This window comes from Panthera tigris, chromosome B2, assembly GCF_018350195.1.
Source record: "Panthera tigris isolate Pti1 chromosome B2, P.tigris_Pti1_mat1.1, whole genome shotgun sequence".
Lineage (NCBI taxonomy): Eukaryota > Metazoa > Chordata > Mammalia > Carnivora > Felidae > Panthera > Panthera tigris.
The window spans coordinates 111,567,769-111,590,298 of NC_056664.1; the positions used below are offsets into that span (position 1 = coordinate 111,567,769).

General features: G+C 36.0%; 1 protein-coding gene and 1 long non-coding RNA gene across 4 annotated transcripts in view; one reads left to right on the forward strand and one right to left on the reverse strand.

The window, feature by feature from the left end:
* Positions 1-22,530, forward strand: part of NKAIN2 (sodium/potassium transporting ATPase interacting 2) — a 986,091-nt gene that overhangs the window by 859,657 nt on the left and 103,904 nt on the right. The window lies entirely within an intron of this gene.
* LOC122238733 lies at positions 562-6,279 on the reverse strand. The gene is made up of 3 exons (XR_006217856.1): positions 6,220-6,279; positions 1,868-2,037; positions 562-645 (listed from the first exon to the last, which is right to left on the reverse strand). It is a non-coding gene; the product is annotated as an uncharacterized LOC122238733 (long non-coding RNA).

A 22,530-nucleotide genomic window follows, 5' to 3' on the forward strand; every position in this document is an offset into this window, starting at 1 on the left:
ATGTGTCTTTGTTACACTAGAGCTCTCCTAGGTAAGAAACACTATGACACTTTAATACTCTGCCTCAGCAATGCTTTTATGAACTCCAGCAAAACCTAATGCAGAATTTCAGGCCTGCAAAATAAATGTAGGTTAACAAGCATTTGTTATTTATAGCACCTAAAGCTCACTTTTCCTACCTATATTGTTTCTACCTTCAGTTGCTAAATTTGTTGTTCCTATAAGGCATACAGATAGTTCTACTGCTATGATGCACTAGCAGAAATCAGTAAAATATTTCTCGAAATACTTCTAGGAAGAACCCAGGTCTTATTTCCATCCTCCTGCCCTTAAAATTCCTGTATCTCACACACTTGGCAGCACATGGACTTGTAACCCATCTCTGCAGCTGGTCTATGTAAATGAGCTAGAAATGATGTGTGTATGTCTTATAGTCACCAGCCTGAGTTTGGTGGGGTTGTGTCATTTCTGACTTGATTAAGAGTACAGCTGTGACCAAGCAGGTGATGAAACATGGAGCAAATACACAGAGACAGATGGATTAAGACTGTCATAATTGTAGTTTTACTTGATTATAATTTTCACAGGCTCCAGGTGATTTCTATTTCTTTACGGCTTCACTCGTCTCGGGAAGTCCCAGTGGACCTTGAAACAGAAGACAGAGACACATCCTGCTTTTTGTCTAGGCCCATTTGCAGAGTGGGCACTTCAGAGAGTTGTGCTATGAAAAAGCAATTAGCTTCTTGAGTCTAGGGTGCCATTTAGAATATCTAAGCTACTGCGCTTCATCATAAAATTGACCTTTTTAATTTTTTATGTTGGAAATTTCTACTAAAAGTGTTAGCATGAAAAAAAGTACAGCTCCAAGGAAAATATGAAAGGCACGGGAAGGAGTCATGAAAGGTGGTGCTACCCTGAAGGAAAGTTGAAATCATCTCTACTTGGATATAATAAATACCATGTCACGAAGTACCCTGTGCTTAATTTTTAAATAATTGCTATCATTAGGTAACATAACAATGACATAGCAACACCAGATCTGAGTAAGAAGTGGACAGGCAGTGTATCTTAGATTTACAGCCAACTTATAATCGTGCAGGATAATTGCTTTGCTCTCTGGAAAAGAGGTCCTTTTCTCATTACTTTTGACTGTCATTCCTATGCTCTAATCATATTAATGTGACCGTAATTTATGTACTGTATTTTTCCAAGCTGTATTAGATTTGCCATTTTAATTTCCTTGTCCAACTCCAGTGTTTCAGCAAAGAAAGAAAGAAAGAAAGAAAGAAAGAAAGAAAGAAAGAAAGAAAAGAAAGATAAGTCATTGTCGATAGGAAAAAGAAAGGGAATTTATTTAGGAACAAGAGAATTACCACAGAAGGTCATCAGGGTCATCCATGCAGGCCACAGTTCTGTCACCACCAGTAACAACACAGAATGCTTTCCAGTGGGATAAAGGTTGAGAGTTAAGTTACCTATGTTGCAGCCCTCATAACTCCACTTATTAACTGTATGACCTTGGGCAATTTTTTTAACCTTTTGGAGCTTCAGCATCTCTATCTGTAAAATGGGAAAGCAATCTAGTTAACTGTAGTTGTAGATCTATTCCAAAGCTCACTGGCTTAAAGCAGCAATTTACTAATTATCTCTCAGGGTTCTGTAGGGTAGCTGGTCTCAATTAGGTGGTTCTGACTAGCGGAGCTCAGCTGGGTGATGGTTGGGCTGGGGGCTGGTGTCGTCTGGACTGGACATCCAAGATGGCCCTTCCACACACATAGCAGTTGATGCTATCAGCCACCGGGGTCTCAGCTGGGAGATAAGCCAGAGTGCCTATTCACAGCCTCTCCATGTACCTTGGATTACTTACAGCATGGTAGCTTAGTTGGGAGGAGGAGAAGATCCTTGGAGAGTGCCTTCCTAGAGACCCAAGGAGAAGATCCAAGACTTTTATGACCTAGACTTTGTAATCCCAGATTCATGAAGTGAAGAATTAACAACCTGATGGAGGCAGTGGCAAGATCACATTGTAGAAGAGCACTGTGGAATTAGAAAGGTAATTGCAATTATATTTGGAAAAAATCTGCTGTACCCTAATGACTATATCTGCTTGATAAGGTTCGGGGGAGGATTATGAGTTAGTAACCCTAGGCAAATATTTAGAACAGTGCCTGAAATATTTTAAGCTCTGAAAAATGTTGGATATGAATATTGTCTTCCAAAGCTGGAATACTCTGCACTATTTCCTGATCTCATCATCCTCTCTGTTATTTGTGAGTGTGATTTTTTTTTAACATTTCAAAATTAACATTTGTAACCTGTACCCACTCTTGCAGACAGGGGAAAAGAAACATTTACTGATTTTTGAAGTTGAGTAAATATGTAAGTATTTACTTTGCAGATATTTTCCATAATTTATAAGTTGTGGAATTTTTTTTTCTCTAAGGAGCAGCTTTCCACATACTGAGTCTGAGAACATTCCTTCTGTGTCCTTTCACCAGTATTTCATGGTCTCTATCTATGAGGACTTGTTATGGCATGTGGAATCTCTGGTTAATAATGGGTCAATTCCAGTGATGTATAAAGTTTTACATAAGTGATGAAAAGATAATATTTAAAAAAATTAAAACAGCTCTCAGACCAAAGCATAGTATTTTTATCTTGAACTTCACATTGCTGGAAAGAGATCTCAACTTAATATGCAAAATCGTATTCTTAGAACCAAAAGTGCTGCAAAAAAATAATAAAGATGAACAATGTCATAGAAGTACAGTTTTATTGGTATTATATCTTATATAGAGAAGTAAATTAAGTTTTCTTTTCTTTTTCTTGCACTGTACTAGTTAAGTAAGATTTAGAATCTAGCAGAATTCTTTGTTCATAGCAAATACTAAAAGAAATACGTGTTTATAAAGATGATTTATTGATATATTTTTAATTTCACATTTTGATGACTTTCAACACACCTCATTACTAATATTCAGAATAACCTATTTTCACTCTTTAAGTGAGTGACTCTAATCATTGTTCTACAGATGAACATTATGGGAATTAGATGAAAAATCAGGCAAAATCATGGATGTCACAAGGGAAAATAATCCATGCATTAAATACTTTAATAGGATCTCACCAAGATGTGGGAAGGAACATTTAAAAAATATGCTTCCCTCTGACTTGATTAGTATAACTTTTTTTCACTTGGAATCTCATTAATAAAAACCCAAGGTGTTGAGTTTCATAAGTAACTCTCTGCCAAAAGCAAGAAGTTCATCACAACTGAGAAATTAAATTATAGTCACAAGGTGGAGGACATTATGTCCCAAACACAGTCAGCCCCTTGTGAATGTCAGATAACTGACATGGGCCTCAGTTTGCAATGAATAGCATAATTTTATTTTCACCAGGCTTCTTCAAAGATGAACTAATAATTAAAATAACTGAGAGAAGCCACCACTGACCAAAGATGTGGAAGTGTGCTCCCCAAAACAATTATAAGTAGTCAGTTCAGTGATGCACCTAAAGGCTGGCTTACAGGCATTTAGAACAAGTGAAACATAAAACATCTGACAGAAACTAAACTAAGACAGAGAAATACACCTAAAATAACTGGGTGCCTTAACACAGAAGCTCATTTTCCAACCTTGGACAACAGAATATTAAGGTGATCTCCTTGGATTCTGAGAAAAAGGAGTATACTCAATCAGACTCTTCCTGTACAAATAATCTCTTTCCTGATATGTAGATACTAAAATGAGAACATTTTAAAATAATACTTTAGAATTTTGAAACTGCGGAGACAAAGTCCTGTAAAGCCTTCAAATCTAAGTTTATTGTAATTGTATTTATTCATGGAGTATTATCATCTAGAATTAGCATACAAAAAAAACCCATGATTGACAAAACTAAGGATATAAACATCAGCAAACTGGGCCACATGTGTATGAAAAATGGGCCACAAGTCTGGAGTTTCATTTCTTTTTTAAGTTTTATCTTTTTTCATTGTTTGATGAGTTCTGTTGCAATATTAAAACTGTAAGAAAAGACATTAAACCATGTGATCTTATGCACTCTTTTTTTAAAATTTTTTTTAATGTTTTATTTTATTTTTGAGACAGAGAGCGACATAGCATGAACAGGGGAGGGTCAGAGAGAGAGGGAGACACAGAATCTGAAACAGGCACCAGGCTCTGAGCTGTCAGCACAGAGCCCGATGCGGGGCTCGAACTCACAACCCTGATCCGAAGTCATGACCTGAGTGGAAGTCAGACACTTAACCAACTGAGCCACCCAGGCACCCCTTATGCACACTTTCTTAGGGACAATTCATTGACCATGATTTTCTTTGAACTTCTCAACTCAAACATCTGTCCATATGAATTTTATACATATTGTCAAATAATACACAGATTAGTTATGTGCATATTTATTTACTGTTTGCTCTTGGCTACTAAAAATATGACATATCTTTATAAAATTTAAACAACATGACATAGTATAATAAAAAAAATAAACTGAAAGCAACTAAAAGAAGCAGAGAAGTAAAGAGATATAATAGGTTAACTGGGATTTATTACATACAGAATTGATTTAATAATAATCTCTCAGGGGAAAAATAATAACAAATATAACTAAAAATTGTCTGTTCCTAGTCGGCAGTAACATACATTTATATATATTGCTATTCTTTGTGCCATTACCACAATTTTTTTTTGTATTTTTCACATTAAGAAACTAGAATCTAGAAACTTTGAAATTGGTTTGGCTATCATCAGTTCTGTCATGAGAACCAATCATTTGCTTTTTATATTTATGAGGATTATTTCATAACTCAATAGAATATATCTTAATAAAGACATCGCAAATTTTTAGGATAGTTTAGGAATGGATTATCTATGTACTTTTATCCTAGATTGGGCTAGGGATTTGTGCTAACCTCTGGAACTAGAGTGAGCCCACATAGGACAGTAACAGAGATACTTTAAAATTGGGTTACATTTAACTGACAGTTATAAAAAAATGTAAATACTGCTATACATATATATATTTGCCTATATACCAAACATACATGATGAAAATGGCATAAAATATCAAAATCAGATGCACGAAACATTCTGAACTACTTTAGAATCCTTTCTGAATATTGAACATTTATTTTCTGTATGGATAAATATATCATATTTTGAATTTCATGTAAATTTCCCCCTTATAAATCATAGATCTAAAATTTCATCATTTTGGAGTATGACATATTTGCACTTAAATGTACAAGGACAAACAACAAAAGACCATTCTCATATTTATTTGAATGATTAGTAAACATTGTGGATGGTCTTCATGAATTTCATATCTGGCAAACATAAGAAACCAGCAAATTCTTGCCAACATTGTTTTCATTTTCTTTCACAATGGGGCTTCTTTAGATACATTACAGTTTTTAAGGAAAGTGTCAGGAAAAGGCAATTTGTAGCCAAAAAAACTGTGGGAGTGGGGGAACATAGGTTCGTGATGCTTCTCTCCAACTTCTATATTTATCACACTCCTGGTCTGTCAGCCTTGTTGCTAGTACTGTCCTTTTCCTATTAAATAGACAATGCTGATTAGCTTTCTGGTAGCAGCAGAATATAAATTTCAAAAGCTAAAATGACAGCACGAATGCCTTAACATTGGTCATTCTATCTCTGTGCCCGCAAAACAGTCATAGTCTCTTAAGTCATTAAAAATGCAAACATGCCTTTGAAAATACAGTGAGATTATTTCAACTCTATGTGGGTAATTTTCCAAATCGAATATATTCCTCAAATGTATGGTTTCATAAAGTTTAATTTGGCTCACTGCTTTACTCACATGATAACATTTTTATTTAAAAATGAATTAAAAATAAGTTCTGTGGGCTTAGGAGTCATCTTGAGCTCATGTGCCGAAAAGAGTAAATGTTGCATGCAGGAAAAGGGCATTACTACTTGTTTCCATCATTCTACTCCCTATATTTAAATTTGGATTCAGCCAGTACTGTGTCTGTCAAGAAAGTCATAAACCTTTCACAAATGTATTGTCACCAAAAGACAGAAACTATGATCTGGAACAAACCAATGATCCTTCAAGACTATCTCTGACAGGTTTACTGTGGGAATCTTTAAAGGGAGATATACTCTCCAAAGTAAGAACGACTGAAAAAGAAAGAAGGGGGGGGGGAAGATTACTATGGGAAAATTTCTTCCAGACCTCAAGAAAATCAGCATAATCCTTGAACCATGAGCATCAGTCACTCCTTACCATCCTTTCCTTATTTGGGCAACTTTAGAACTTGTTTCCCTATAATGACTTCATAGAGCAGAAAATTCTATTTTGTTGCATGGTTTGATCCACACATTTCTTTAATTTTCTTGTGTACATTAATTCATGCATTCAGCTGTACATTAACATGGTACTATAATAAGAAGGAGGGGGGCTAGAATATTGTGCAACCTAAAAACTCACAGCTCTGACAAGTGTTTAGAAAATAGTTATTAGTCCCAGGAGTACATATCTAGTTCATTAGGGTTAGTGCCTTTAGCCGAGGAGTAAGGAAGTGACCCTGCACTAGCTCTGACATGTCTGTTAGGAGATAAGCTATCTTTCCAGAATATAAAGGTGAAACATAATTGAGAACCTGCCAAGAAATACAAACTTCATTAACAATTATTTATTTATGCTTATTTGTGGGTAAAAATTGAATAAGCTAGAAGAAATTAGGCTATATGTTTAGTAAATTTAATGTTATATAGAAAATAGGCTTTGGAGCACAAATGTACAATTTTTATCTCTACCATTTGAGAGTAGGGTCTCTGGGGGAAAAAAACTAAATAAAAAGGAAGAAATAAAGAATTAATTATGTATATGGAGCTAGAGAGACCAGTGGTTTTTTATTTTTGTTTTTTGTTTGTTGTGTTTTGTTTTGTTTTGTTTTGTTTTGTTTTGTTTTCTGGACCATGGTTGTGGATACCAAAATGGGATTTCCTGGAAAATACTGGTGTAGATCATAATAATGGATACCAAGGCATTCATAATGACAAAAGGAATATCATGAGAAGAGGCTCCCTTAAGCATCAAAGAGAACTTAAGAGATAAAAAGTGCACCCCTTCCTTGAAATAAAACCAATGAGAAATGTGTCACAGGTTGAAGCATAAAAATTAATACATTTATTCAAACATGTATTGAAGTAATTCTGTATGGCAAACACTGAGGTTAGGAACATACTAGAAAAAAAAAATTTTAACTATCAGAGAAGTCTGTGGAAAGAAGAAATAAAGCACATTGGTCACAAATGTTCTGACTACACTATAGTGTAATTCATCGAAATTAAATAAACAATGTAAATTAAAATTTGAACATGGGGTGTAAATACAATTTAATACGTAAGTCTAAGACTGACCAGAATAGCTTATGACTAATGAATGACAATGGAAGTCTTATTCCCAAAAAATAGTGTAATAGAGAAGTGAGAGTGTATGTCACAAATAAATAACTATAAGAGAAAAACATAGTCCTACTGTGGGAGAACAATGGACAACATTTTATTGGGAGCAAATGGTGAGAGCAAGACCAAGAGTGAAAGTGAGAGAAAGAGAATAAGGACCCAATGATGGCAGTATCCTGCAATCCTCCTGATTAGATGGTTAGCCTCCTAAAACAACTTATGAGACAAAATATCTTGACTCTGGCACACTTTAATTATTTGGACAGCTACTATGATTTCTACACTGATAGCACCTAATATAATCTCCACTTACCTTCCTGATGAAGAGGAGGAAGGAGGAAGATGGGGCAATAGGGAGAGTGTTATCTGTACTTAATTCTGAGTACCCAAGAAGAACCAATTGACAGTAAAATGGAAGCAAGAAAATTCTCTTTGAATGTGATAATGTTATCTTAATGTTTATAGCATCCATGGAAAAAATGCTTGATTTAGTCAAATGTGTCCTCTGTTCTGCTCTTTGAAAAGTTTCTGCTAAAGGATAAATATAAGCCAATGGCCAAAAGCTCTTAGAAAAAATATTGCTCAGAAAGAAACTGGATGCTCCCCAGAACAAAATCTTGATCATACAAAGACAAGCTTGTTAAATAATACTAGGAAAAGTTAACTATGTAGCTGAGTGAATCTGGATGGTGAGAGTTCTCTAAGAGCTCTCACTGAAAAGGAATACATAGAAAAGATGGGAAGTCCTTCAATTATTACTAAGTAGAGCAAGTTGATGACTTTGAAAAATAAATAGAATAATAAAAATGATTTTTAATATATTCAAAACGATATAAATAAGACAGAACTTACTATTAAGATAATTGACAAAATGTTATCAGATGACATGGAAAATATAGAAATTCCCAGATTCTTATCTTTCCATGGACTGATATGACAAGAACATTAGTAAGAGAGGATTGAACCTGAAGTGGAGAAAAATTGAGTACTCAGCAACTCTGTGGATTCAAGTCTCTTGCTTAGTAAAAATTGCATCCCAGAGTATTGAAAAAGCTTGTAAATAAGAGTGCTGAGATGCTATCAGCCATATTTGGGGAATATAAAGATATAGGCATTGGTAAACTAGAAACAGGCAAATTGTGTGCTGATTTTCAAAAGTTATAAAAAGATTTTGAAGGGAAAAAAGACAAATAAGCTCTTTAGAGTAAAAGTAAAAATGTAAGAAGTACTATTTAACCCAGAATTTAAACATCTAATGGAGATGGTGATCACTAAGTCTCAAAATAGTAAGGGCTAGAAAAGAATTCATGGAGATAATTAAGCATATATTATATATTTATGAAAAACAGAAAAAAGTCTAGCCACATGAGTGGTTAAGCGACTGACTTTCGCTTGGGTCATGATCTCATGGTTCATGGTTCAAGCCCTGCATCCTACTCTGCTGACAGCTCAGAGCCTGGAGCCTGCTTTGGATTCTGTGTCTCCCTCTCTCTCTGCCCCACCCCCCGCCACTTGCACTCTATTTTTCTCTCTCTCTCTCTTTTTCAAATGTAAATAAAACATTAAAAAATTTAATAGAAAAAGAAATCAAAGGAATAACGTCAATAACTAAAGCAACAGAGGAAAGTTTGGAGAGAATGTAGACTCACTAAAGGGACACACAGATTTCCCTACATATACTTTTGGTGGCCATTGGATCTTTGGAGGAAGTGATGACAATGATAACAAAGACAAGGCAATAATTACCATGACAATGGTGATCATGATCATTATGATAGGGTCATTGATCCATAGGCTTCTGAGGTCAGGACCCATTTTTGTCTTGTGCTTTGGTGTGGTCCACTATCTAGTGGGACATCAATATGTTTGAGTTGAACTGAATAATAAGTAAGAATAATAATTCTTCTTAACAATTGTCTAAACATCTCACAATGCTTTATTTCACTTCATCATGACAGATAATCCAAGGTCACCGCTAATAAGTGGGAAGTTCTAACTCAAATCCAAGGCTGTCTGATTCAAAGCCTTAAGCTCTTAACCACTGTCATTATATTTTTAGATGACAATGACCAGTTGTCCATCCTGATTGAAACCTGATTCTGTGGCAGCTGAGACTGTTTCCTTTGTTCCATGGAAGTTCTAAGAAAAAAGAATGAATGGCAGGAAGTCCAGGCAGGAGTATCAGAAAAGCTGGAAATTCTAAGGAACAATGAATAAACTGACAAGTTCAAAGGAATTCAGATTCAGGGAGCTGGATGCAGAATAAGGGCTTTTGGAAGCAGGTAGAAAAGTGTCAATATATATAAATGGTTGCAGGGCATCCTGGCACTCAGTGTGGCTATGACAACATGGCACCAGATCTTCATGTGACGCTAGCACTTTATCTGGGATATGAGGCATCTCCAGTTGAAAAATTAAATTAAGTTCAATTCAATTAAATTATTAAAATGACTGAACTTATTAAGGGGATTTTTCTTTTTTATATACCTGCTTTTATTTTAAGAAGCTCTGCTTCATAAAGAGAATAGCATTGCATCTAACTATACAAGAAGAGAAGTCAGGTTTCAGAGTACCTAGTGAAAAAAAGGCTTAGGTCTTAAATTATGGTATTTGCATTTGTTTGGGGTTTTTAAGTTGTGTTTTTATCTAGTTATAGTCAACATATTTATCTCTGCTTTATATAAAGAAACAGGATAGAAGGTGAAAAAAACTAATGTGATGCATAACACAGTGAATATAAAAAATTGTATGTATGTACATTGTGGAGTATTTCCTATGTATCAAGCACATCACATAAACAGTTTATAAAGTTTATTTAATACTCAATAATTTAATATTCTATCCTATGATGTTATGATCCCTGTTATATAGATAAGGAAACTGAAGCTCAGGTAGATTGAATTTTTTGTACCTATTAAGTAAAGGAGCAAACTTTCAAATCCCAAAAATCCTTTCTCTTAATCACGATAATAAACTGATATTAAGCTTGGTTCCTTCGTAAGAAAGGCCTTAAACATAACCTCAAATAGAATATGGGGTCAGAAATATTTGGTTTAACAGAGATTACAAGAAAAAGTCTCAGAGACTTAGTGGACAGCCAGCCTGATATGGGTCACAACAATGTGATTAAGGTTTCAAATAGAGACCAAATAGGCTTAAGTTGAATTAAAAGATCTTGGAATTTCAAACAATGGTAATGGTTACAGCTCACTCCTCCACATTTGGAGAATTGTGGTCAGTTCTGGACATCATGTGTTAAGTGAAACTTTAGGAAACAGAAATGCATCTAAAAATGGTAATGGGGAAGAGACTTTAGAGCCATTATGCCTGAAAATTCATATCCTTGAGCTGAGTAAACTCAGGATATTAGGATGGTTGTCCTCAAAAATTGGAAAGACTATCATCTAGGAGAGGTGTAAGGTTTACTCTGTGTTATTTCTAGAGGTAGGAGACAAAGTTTTACTCTGAATGAGAAATAATTCTGATAATCAAAATCATTCCAAAATATAAGGGAAGTGAGCATTCCATTAATATAAAGATTCAAGGTGCTGTCTGGTCACTGTCAAAGATGCCATAAGGATGGATGGGTAAGTGACCTTGAGTAGTGTATACCTCTGGAAAACCTCATCATTTGCTCATCTAGCAACTTTAAGATTGTCTTGGACAAGGTCTAGCTGTTCCTGAGGCCCAGATGCATTGTCCTCAAGACGTTCTCCTGAATATGTCCTTTCTGTCAATGTCATTTCTTTCCTGGAGGAGTGTATACCTGACCCTGACACCATGTTTCCAGCTCTTTTGAATGTCTGCTTTGTGAACCCCTTCGATTGCTGTAGTGGCTCTAACTTCAAGAGATTGAGATGTAATCTATATAACTACTGAGACTGAGAAATCTAAATTAAGCTAAAGCTTCTTGGTTTCCTTTAAAAAACAGACCATAGTTCTGAATAGAGCCATAAGCACAGTCGGGAGTTATTCAACCAGAGGTAGCTCTTTGATTGATAAATCAATTTGCAGGAATATATTAAATGATTAATGAATCTGTCATATCAACTAGGACACTTGCTAATTGTTTTCAAGGTTCCAATAAATGTAATGGCAATTAATTGCACCTGCTATAATCCGCTTCATGCTTGCAGCTGACATGGAAGTTTAACTTTCATTTTTCACTGGTGAAAAGCCTTTTGTCTATTCTCGCTCTTTTTCCACACCTGCCTGATATAGGAAAACAATGTTTGTGTTAGGCAAAATCCTGCTTATTAATGGCTATGAATTTAAAGCCCTTAGAGCCCTCCCTACAAACAAAAGCAGGAAGAAGTTTTCAAGCTGCCCAGAGAAGAAAGTGGTGTACTTACAAATCTAATTTTCATCTGAGTATAGTATATTGTGGTTCCCTGAGGCAGGCCTTGATATCACAAAAGCAATTTCTGGCAGATTGGAAGGATTATTCCCTTCTGAGTTTCCAGCATCTGACAGGAGATCAGAGTGGAGGTCCTACTCTCAGGGGGCTGGCAGCTTCATGAAGCAGATGGGACCTGACAGGCTATTTCCAAGAAATGGAGCCTTCGAAGCAGGAAGCAGGTATGCCTGACTGAGTAATGGGAGGCTCCTCATTTAAACCGGGAGAGCCAGAGCCCGGTGGTGGCAGGCAGCATTTATTCATGTCAGAGGAGCATTGCCAGCCATTGCAGGAGCCCTGAGAAGACAGAATGATTCAGAGTGCTGAACAGCCAGCCTACAAAATTCATTAGGCAATTTAACCCTATTAATGCCATCCACTTCCTGAAAGTGCTGTGAAAAAGTGGATTTCAATCCATTACACTTTGTGTCTCCAATCCTAGAGCCCACTATAGAGGACATTTTCTATTTTCTCTTCTACCCAGATCATATGTGTCCACTTTCCCCAATTTTTAGGTGCTAAAAATGAGAATCAGTTGTAGACTCTCCCTCCACACCCCAGAACAAGGTGAAGCAAGGTTTGGGGGTGGGAAGGGGACAAACATGGATGCTTGCCCACCTCTAGGAGGAAGGTGGTGGGATGGGAAATGAAAAGGGAAAGGGCTGCTCTGCCACCTAGTTTGCCCACGGTCACTCTGCCCTGCATTCTTCATGCCTCCTTCTCCCCCTTCTCCATGCTGCTGGGGTTGGAGCCTCAATTTTAGGCTCTGATCACCTTCCATTGCCATGAGTCCTACCCTTGCCACCCCCCATCCCCCCCGCACGAATCACACCATAGGCAGATTTAGAAAGAATTCTAGAGGAAGACTAGGATGATTGTGACATTCAGTAACTGAATTGTCTTTTTTTATCATCTTTTTGAGATATAATTCACATAACACAAAATTCATCCATTTATTTATTTTTTTAACACTTTATTTATTTTTGAGACAGGGAGAGACAGAGCATGAACAGGGGAGGGTCAGAGAGGGAGACACAGAATCTGAAAGAGGCTCCAGGCCCTGAGCTGGCAGCACAGAGCCCGACGCGGGGCTCGAACTCACGGACCATGAGATCATGACCTGAGCCGAAGTCGGCCACTTAACCGACTGTGCCACCCAGGCGCCCCAAAATTCATCCATTTAAAAGGTACAAATCAATGATTTTTAGTGTAATTACAGTTGTGCAACCATCACAACCTAAGTTTAGAACATTTCACTCCAAAAGGAAGCCCCGTGCCCATTATTAGACACTCCTCGTCTGTCTCCCCAGGTCCTGGAAACCATAAATCCACTTTCTGTCTCTATGGATTTGCCTATTCTAGACAACTCATATAAGCACAATCATATAACAATATGCGATCTTTTGTGACTGACTCCTTTTACTTAGCATAATGTTTTCAAAGTTCATCTATGTTGTAACATGCATCACTCATTTTTATTGCCAAATATATTCCATTGTAGGAATATGCCACACTTTTTTTTATCCATTCATTACTCAATGGACATTTGAATGTTCCCACATTTTGGCTGCAATGAACCATGCAGCTATGAAGATTTGTGTGGAACTCTTTGCTCATTGTCCTTTAATATTTCAAATACTATGAGGAAATCCACAAACCTTGCCACTACACAGTTGAGCACTCAAGCCCCAACCTCACCAGACTTGCTGTGTGATTTTGTACATGTGTTTTGGCTTCTCTGAACTTCTGTTTTCTCTGCAAGCTGTCTTGGTAGAAAGCCAATGCTCAGAAGTGATCCTTATCCACGAAACTCAAAAAACTTCCAAATTTTATGTCTTTACCACTGTCTTACACGATGGCTGGTTGGCAAATGCTTTCTTTCTGAGTCAGTTTAAATCATCTAAACTTTGCAGGTCAAATTTGAGGAATAAGAAATAATAAGTTGTAACATATAACTTATTAATAAACAATAAAATAAAATCCATAATTTGTTACTAAGGTAAAAATTCAATTTAACCTTCCACTTTTGATAAATAGAAGTGACCAACTAGTAAAGAAGATTTAAATAATACATATGAGTTTAATGTAATTTTATTGAGTGCTTTTGTGTGTTAATTTATCAATATAGAAGGAAGAGGGAGAAATGGTGACATATTTTATCATCTATTATTAGTCAAATAGACTATTTTTTCCAACAGCATTCATAGTGTAAATTGCTAATTTCCATTTTGTGTAAAAATCAATTTTTATGTAATAGTCTTCATCTCAATCCATTCCATAAAACTGGGATTTAGTATATTCAAGTGCTGACAATGGTTCAGACTTTCATAGACTATATAGGGAGCATTTCTTTTTTTTTCTGACTATGGTACAGTAAGTCTCCAGTGGGAGCAAGTATTTAGCAACATGTTACTTATCACTATGTGACCCTATTGGAATGTAACTCAGAAATGTCTTTTGCAACAAAAAAAAGAAAAGAAAAAAGAAAAAAAAATTCTTCCTAAATTCTTCCTACTAGATAGTCATTAGCAAATCCTGTGCCTTTGGAGACAATCTGTAAACAAATAGTTTTCTTTATGTATGGTCTTCTTTATTAGAATAAGATCAGCCCATGAAGACTCTTATTACTTTTCCAAGGGCATCATCACTTTTTTTTTTTTGGTATTCTAAAAGCTTTCTCTTCCTAGAAAGCAAACACAATAGTTGACCTATAAACCAGATATTTCTGTTCATTGAATCTATCCTACTAATCAAGAGAAATAGGGAAATTTGTGTGCACAAGCATAGTATTAATGATGGGACTATTTCTGCTCGTTCATATTGTAATGGAATTTTTCCCCTATGGTTCATTCATCACTTTAAAAAATTAAGCCAATTTAGAAATATAATTTGAATGTATAATTGAATTTGTCAGTTGATCTTAGCCTTTACAAGTTAATCAAATAACACGGACTTAAGGAAGTTTCCCACACATGCTCTCATTTATGGGCAGCCAATCATCCCCTAAAGAGAATGTCAGGTTCTTTCACGATTTTTTGTTGATTAGATCCTCAATTTTTCTTTAGAGGGCTGAATCATTTTTTTCCCCAGCAATCAAGATTCATGCTATCAGTCAAACTGAAAGGAAGAAAATGGCATAATTTTAGCTAAAATATTAGAAATGACAAATAAGTGAAATATATTAACTGGAGTGGAAAAGAAATGTGTAATTAAGCAGCACAAGGACCATATGTCAGATTCTTCTATAGTAATAGATGGGAGGAGAGTTTAGACTTTTTGCAAAGACCAATGTAGCTGTCAGGACATTTTAGTCCTCTTTATGATTCACTGGACTCATTAGGGACATCTCACCTCAACCAGCAATTGACAAGTTGATTTGTTTTCTTTCTCACTCTCTCTCTCTCTCTTTTAAATTAAATATAAGAGGGTAGATCAGCTAATTATAAGCTATGGCTATATGTGCACTATATGTGTGATTTGAATTATTTGAATACATACAAAAATAAGCTTATTTGGAATCTTGAAATGTCTGAATTGCTACCTTTCAAATACTCCTCAGCCCTGTGTCAACCATATTTTGAAATTTTTAATGGAATATGTGTCACACTTAAAATACCATCTACTTCATGGTGTTCCAATGGTGCTCCAGGCATACAGCCCTCTTCAGATTTTCTCTAAACAGCTAGGAGGCTGGACATTCAAACTTAAAGTGGGTGTTGTAGTCCTACACTAACAGGGAGAGAAGCACTTCAGCACCAGAAAACCTCAGCTCCCCAAAGCCCAGAGATGCCTGGGAACAAGGTTCTTCCATTTGGAGAAAAGAATGATAAGACCTACAAGCTTCAGTGTGAGAATATTTCAAAACCCCCATGGAGACATAATTATTATTTTTTTAATGCTTATTTATTTTTGAGAGAGGCAGAGACAGAGCTTGAGCGGGGGGAGGGGCAGAGAGAGAGGGAGACACAGAATCCGAAGCACGCTCCAGGCTCCTAGCTGTCAGCAGAGAGCCCGACGTGGGGCTCAAACCCAGGACGGTGAATCATGACCTAAGCCGAAGTCGGACGCCTAACCAACTGAGCCACCCAGGCACCCCAGAGACATAATTAAATCTAGGTCCCAATATTGGAACGTGTGTTATTTATCCTTAACAGTAGAGTTAGTGGGGTTGCCAAGATTATTATGTTCTGAAATACTCACCATCATTTTGCTCATATAATCAACATCATTAATTCATTTTATGAATAGGAGTGTACAGTACAAGAACAATGAATTGAACTTACTTCTACATTTGATATTTCTGAAACTGATCATTTCAATGCTAGCATGGTTTCAGTCAGAGAAGTAGGAAGGACTTTTAACCATGATGCCTACCTGCTTTCACTTAAGTCTTGGGAATATGAAAAGTTAGAGTCTCTCTGACATTTAGCCAAGTTCACTCACTTGATGTAGAGTGTATATGGAAAGATTCAGGATTTAAGAACATATTAGGTGCCAAGTTTTACTTATGAATTATAAATATGTTTCCCACATATTATAGCTAATGCCCTTACATTATTAACATTTCTCTCTTCATTGAGTCCTTTCCTTTAGTTTATAGTCTTGCTAAAGACTCTTCCATTCAAAAAAGAAATATTTTTATTTTTGTTCTCCTTCAGACTTCTGCGGATCCCCACTTTCCATTCACAGACAATGTAAGATAAAATTTACCATCTTAACTACATTTAAGTGTACAGTTCAGGAGTGTTAAGTACATTCACATCATTGTGCAACCAATCTCTAGAACTCTTTTCATCTGTAAAACTGAAACTGTATACCCAGTAAACAACTCCCCACTCCCCTCCCATCCAGCCCCTGGCAACCACCATTCTTTTTTCTGTCTCTATGAATTTGACTATTCCAAATACCTTATATAAGTGGAATCATATAGTATTTTTCTATTTGTGTGGCGTGTTTCACTTAGCATTATGTCCTCAAAGTTCACCCAAGTTGTAGCATATGTCTGAGTTTTTTTTTAAACTCAGTTCATGAGAACAAACTGAGGGTTGATGGGGGGTGGGAGGGAGGGGAGGGTAGGTGATGGGTATTGAGGAGGACACCTTTTGGGATGAGCACTGGGTGTTGTATGGAAACCAATTTGACAATAAATTTCATATATTGAAAAATAAATAAATAAATAAAAATAAACTCAGTTTAAACTCAGTTTCTTTTAAACTGAATAACATTCCATTGTATGTATATACCACAGTTTGCTCATCCATTTCATTGTTGATAGACACTGGGGTTGCTTCTTCCTTTTGACTATTGTGAATAACGCTGCTATGAACATGGGTGTGTAGATATCTCTTTAAGACTCTGCTTTCAGTTATCTTGAATATATACCCAAAAGTGGAATTGCTGGATCATATGGTAATTCTATTTTTAATTTTTTTAAGAAGCCACCGTACTGTTTTCCATAGCAGCTGCACCATTTTGCATTCCTACCAACAGTGCACAAAGGTTTCAATTTATCCACATCCTTATCAACACGCGTGATTTTCTGTCTTTTTGATACTAGCCATCCTAATGGGTGTAAAGCAGCAGCTCATTTTTAGACCTAAAATTTTAGACAGTTTTCCAAAGTGTGGTTTGCAAATGACATCCATTAGAATCACTTCATAAACATATTATAAACATTCAGATTCCTGAATCAAATCTCTGAGGATTGGGCATGAGCAATATTTTAACAAGTTCCTCAGACAATTCTTTTGAAGACTTTTGGCATACAACTTACCATATTAGTTGGATGTGATATTAAAGTACCTCAAAGTAAGAAAGAAAACACCCAGCCAATCCTATGATATTGTCTAGAGTAGAATACTTGCTATAAAAATCTCACTTTTTATTTGGATAAAGATTACAAGGAAACAGCTAACATTTTTCACCTCTAGATATGTTATTTTTGCAAATATAATTGTGTCCTTGAGCCACATAGTGACACTTTCCAGTATGTTGCTGAATGTTACTATTATCATCACTGAATTAATGGAAAACTATAAGCACTTTGATTATCCTTTGTGGGGGTGAGTGTGTGTGTGTATATATATATGTATGTGTGCGCAGGTGTGACATGTATAATGATCTGACTTACTGCTGCATTGCCAAAGGTGTTTTTTTTTTATTTTTATCCATTTCTCTTCTTTTGCACAGTAAAAGTCAGGGTTGACATTTCAGTTCTATTATGATTATTTGAGTCCTTCACACTGACTACTGTGCTAGGTAGGCACTATTTATTTTCTAGAGTAGACAGTGCCTTAGACCTTAGCTATCTGCAAAGATGCTTGTTTATTATGAGAAAAGACCTTAGGGACCAAAAGTGAAATTGTGTCCAAAATGAGAGCAGATAGGAACATGGATTAAACAGGAACAAACTCAGTATTCACTGGTGGTGAAGAGGAAGTTGAAGGTTGACATCAAGATTTGAATTAAGAAGTTTTATGCCAAAGATTTTTTTAAATTAAACTACTTATATCAATTTTGCATCAGCACAATTGCATTTATAAAATCACATATAAGAAGACCCTTTACTTCCAAAATACTGGGCATCTTTCCAATCCAAGTCTTCAGATTTATTGTTTCTATAGTTCTGTGCTGGTATTTTTGTGCCTCTGAAACCTTGTCTGCTTTCAGCAATTAATAAAAATGTTATGGGTTTTGATTTGCATCACTGCAGCATATGAACTAAATTACTTTTCATCTGCAGGTTTAAAGCAGAATAAAACTCTTTGTGATAAAGTTTCATACTGTTCGGATATGAGTTGCTGAACCGTGGAATCCAATGAGCCAATGCCAAGGCAGCCAGGAAGAGTGGCTGCCTTTTGTTCCAGTTTATATCATTCTAGCTAAAGAGTCTGCTGTTCTAGGAGGTTTTAAATGCTAAGCCCCTCTGTGGCTTTTATAAATTGAATAATTTTCTGACCAAAAGCAACCACTGAACTAAACCAGAGCGCAACATGGGATGGCACCCCCGCTTGTCTGTCACGGTTTAACAATTGCAGTTGCCAATTAAGTGCAGAAAATTTTGCTCTCAGAAGTATTTAAAGAACATATATTATAAGTTATTTTATACATAGTAGAATATATTTCACATTCACCATCCACCCAAGGGTAAAGTCAAAGTTATTTCTCCTTCTACTGATTACCCTATGTCCCTGCCTTTCTTTGTTGCTTCTTCGCTTTGTTCTAGTTCAGTTCACTGTAGAATAGCTTACATGGATAGTGTACTCAACTACTTTTTACTATAGTGTAAAGGAATATATGTGTTTGTGTGTGTGTAGATTTTATTTATCTATTTATCATCTATCCCCTGGAATAAAAATGGGGTGATTTTATTTAGATAACAATTTCAACATAGTTACAAAGATAGGAAGTAGTTCATTAATAATATAAGAATTAAGGATAGGGATATGTTTTATTTATATTCATTCCACCCTCAGTGTTTAGCACAGTTTGTGCATGTAATAAAGAAGACTCTAAATGCATGAATAAATTAAGCAGAGGTTTCTGAGTTTAAATATTCCCCTTTGGTCCATAAACCCTTCCACAGATCTTGGTCGTAGCTTTCTTGTTCTTCTGGATAATCTACCCTAATTCTTCCAGTCCTAGTTTAAGCTACTCCCTTTTCCTCACTATTTTATTTTCTTACAGTAGGGGGATCTCTTATGAAACTGCAATGTGGGGCACCTCGGTGGCTCAGTGGGTTAAGTACCTGACTCTTGATTTCAGCTCAGGTCATGATATCATGGTTCATGGGATTGAGCTCCACGGCAGGCTCTGCTCTGACAGTGCAGGGCCTGCTTGGGATTTTCTCTCCTTCTCTCTCTGCCCCTGCCCCACTTGTGCTCGCTCTCTCTCTCTCTCTCTTTCTCTCTCTCTCTCTCTCTTTCTCTCTCTCTCTCTCTCACACACACACACACACACTAAATAAATAAACTTTTTTTAAAAAAACTGCAATGATTTTTTTGTGCACCTCTCTCACCAACTCTGTTGCAGTTTTCCTGGAATCTATCAGAAATTCAGTCTTCTCCCTTTGTTCTTTCTTTAGCTTTTGATTTAGATCCACTGCTGGTACCTATTTTTTTTTTTTTCAAATGAGCCATTCTGTTACGTAGCTTTCATGCATTACCCAGGTGTCTTTCTGTCCTCATTACCACACATAGCCCACTCATAGGTCACAATTTGGATACTGGAAGACCAGCTTTGGCTTTGGCATTATGCTATATTTGTGGGCTTACTTGGGCTTCATCATCCTAGAACATTTCTGTGCCCTGTTCTATTTCTAGTTGCCTTTAAAAAAAAAAAGAGAGGGGGGCTTCTAGTTTTTCTTACCTTCTTCTGAATATCATACGCCAAGTTATTTTTCCTGTATTACCCAAAACTTGCTATTACATTTCCGTTCAAAACAAGAGTATTCTAAAGGATATAATAGGGCTGTGTTCTTAAAGTTTAATCAGTTCTTTAAACATCAGTAACCTGTCCAAATACAAACTAAGATGTAAGCTTCATGAGGGTAGGGACTTCTTTTACTCACTTTATTATAGCTAGTGCTAAACATCTGCCTGCCTTTCTTCCAAGAACTATCCTGAATCACTCCATTTACTTTGTGCTTATATAACAATTTCAATATAACAGTAGGTAGTGTATATATAACAATAAGCAGTGTCTACATAACTGTGTCTATAAGTCCATATGGGATGAACTTGTAGTAAGTACTAAATTAACAGGATTGTTAGAACAAATATAAAAAAATGGGTATCAGCATACCTTAAAAGCCTACTTAAACCCACATGTGGATGAATTGTCTTCCAATATATAGTATAGTATCTTATGATCTAACCTCCATTTACCAAAGCATCTCTCATGAAAATTCTATGGAATTTCAAAGTAGGGGGCTGCTTGGGTGGCTCAGTCAGTTAAGTGTCCAACTTTGGCTCATGTCATGATTTCATGGTTTGTGATTTCAAGCCCTGCGCTGGGATCTCTACTGACAGCTCAGAGCTTGGAGCCAGCTTTGAGTTCTGTGTCTCCCTCTCTCTCTGCCCCTCCCCTGCTCATTCTCTCTCTCTCTCTCTCTCTCTCTCTCTCTCTCTCAAAAATAAATAAACATTAAAAAAAGTCAAAATAGGGATAAAAGAAACACATCTTTTCTACTATGGCTTTCACGCAATGAGGGGGTACCTTCTCCAGCCCTCCTTTTACCTTTTGAGTGAGAATAGTCTCCCTGAATTCTGGTTTATCTCTGTGGGTTCTAAAAGGGAGTAGAGATTTAAGCTTTTGCAGGAAGATGAGAAATGGGACACAGTTTGGTGAAATGAGAAATAGGAGGGAAATTAAGACAAAGAGCAGAGGATTGGGTCATGATGATGGAATGGAACAGGGGATATTTGAGTGGTCATTATGGGCCAAACACTGTGGTTAGGATGCTAGATGATTAGCTCCTTTAAATTTTACAAGAGCCTGGCAAAGTTTCTATTATTACTCCCCCATTCCATAGATAAGGAGATTGAAATTCATAAATTTCATTTTTCTGTAGTTCCACATTAAAAAAAAAAACAACAATGGCACAAATGAGTAAAGCTGGTAAGATCTGAATAGGATTTATAGACTGTATCAATGTCAATATCCTGGTTTTAATATTTTACTATATAGTTTTGCAAGATGTTACTTTTGGGAGAAACTGTAAAAAGTACACTCTCAATTGAGGAATTTTCTATATTACAAATACTAGCCCTTTGTCATATGTGTTGTGAATATTTTCACCTAGGTTTTTACTTGTCTTTATGTTTATGGTGTTTTGGGCTATAGAAAAAAAAAATTTTGTGTAGCCAATGGTGTTAACCTATTTTTTTTTCTGTAATTTTGAGTCATAGGAAGTATTTCCTTACACCTATGTTAAAGAACAATTTACTGGTGTTTTCTTCCAGTACCTGTATGGTTTCATTTCTTACATTTAGATATTTAAATACATCCTCAGCCTATAGTGCAGGTTGGTCTCAGGAAAACTGCTAAGAGGTTTCAAGATGACATTTTTTACTCATTAGTCATGAAAGGTTTTCTTAGCACATTGATCCCTGCATGGTAAGTACTAGAAAACGAATGGTATTTGATTATTGTTCCCACAGTCCTTGCACAGAAAGAATGCAATCAGGAACAAGCTTCCAATGAAGAGTAAAAGTATTGTGAGTTCCATAGACTTATGGTATCTTTGCAGAACTGTCTGTGTTAAAATGTGGTTTTAAATTCACATGAATTTCTAATGCAGACTAAGAGTTTTACACTATAGGTGTGGATTATGCTATGTGAGGCTGTTTTCAGTGTTTGGCTTGGTAATATGCAGAAGACAACGGTCATGGCAAAGTAGACAGAATTGTCAGGAGCCTTGTGGACTTCCGGTATTTGGGTCACTCTGAATGAGAAGTCAACATTTTGCTAGCTATTTCTCACCCTAATTACTGATTTCTACTCTATGTATATTGCCACTCTGTATGCATTTACTTTAATATATATATATTATAGTTTTTTATTATTATTATATATTATTTTATAGTTTTTGCCATCACTTATACATGTTATAGAACAAGACTCAGTAGTTAGGGCAATAGATGCTGGCAATGCACACATCATTAGCAAATTACCATTATT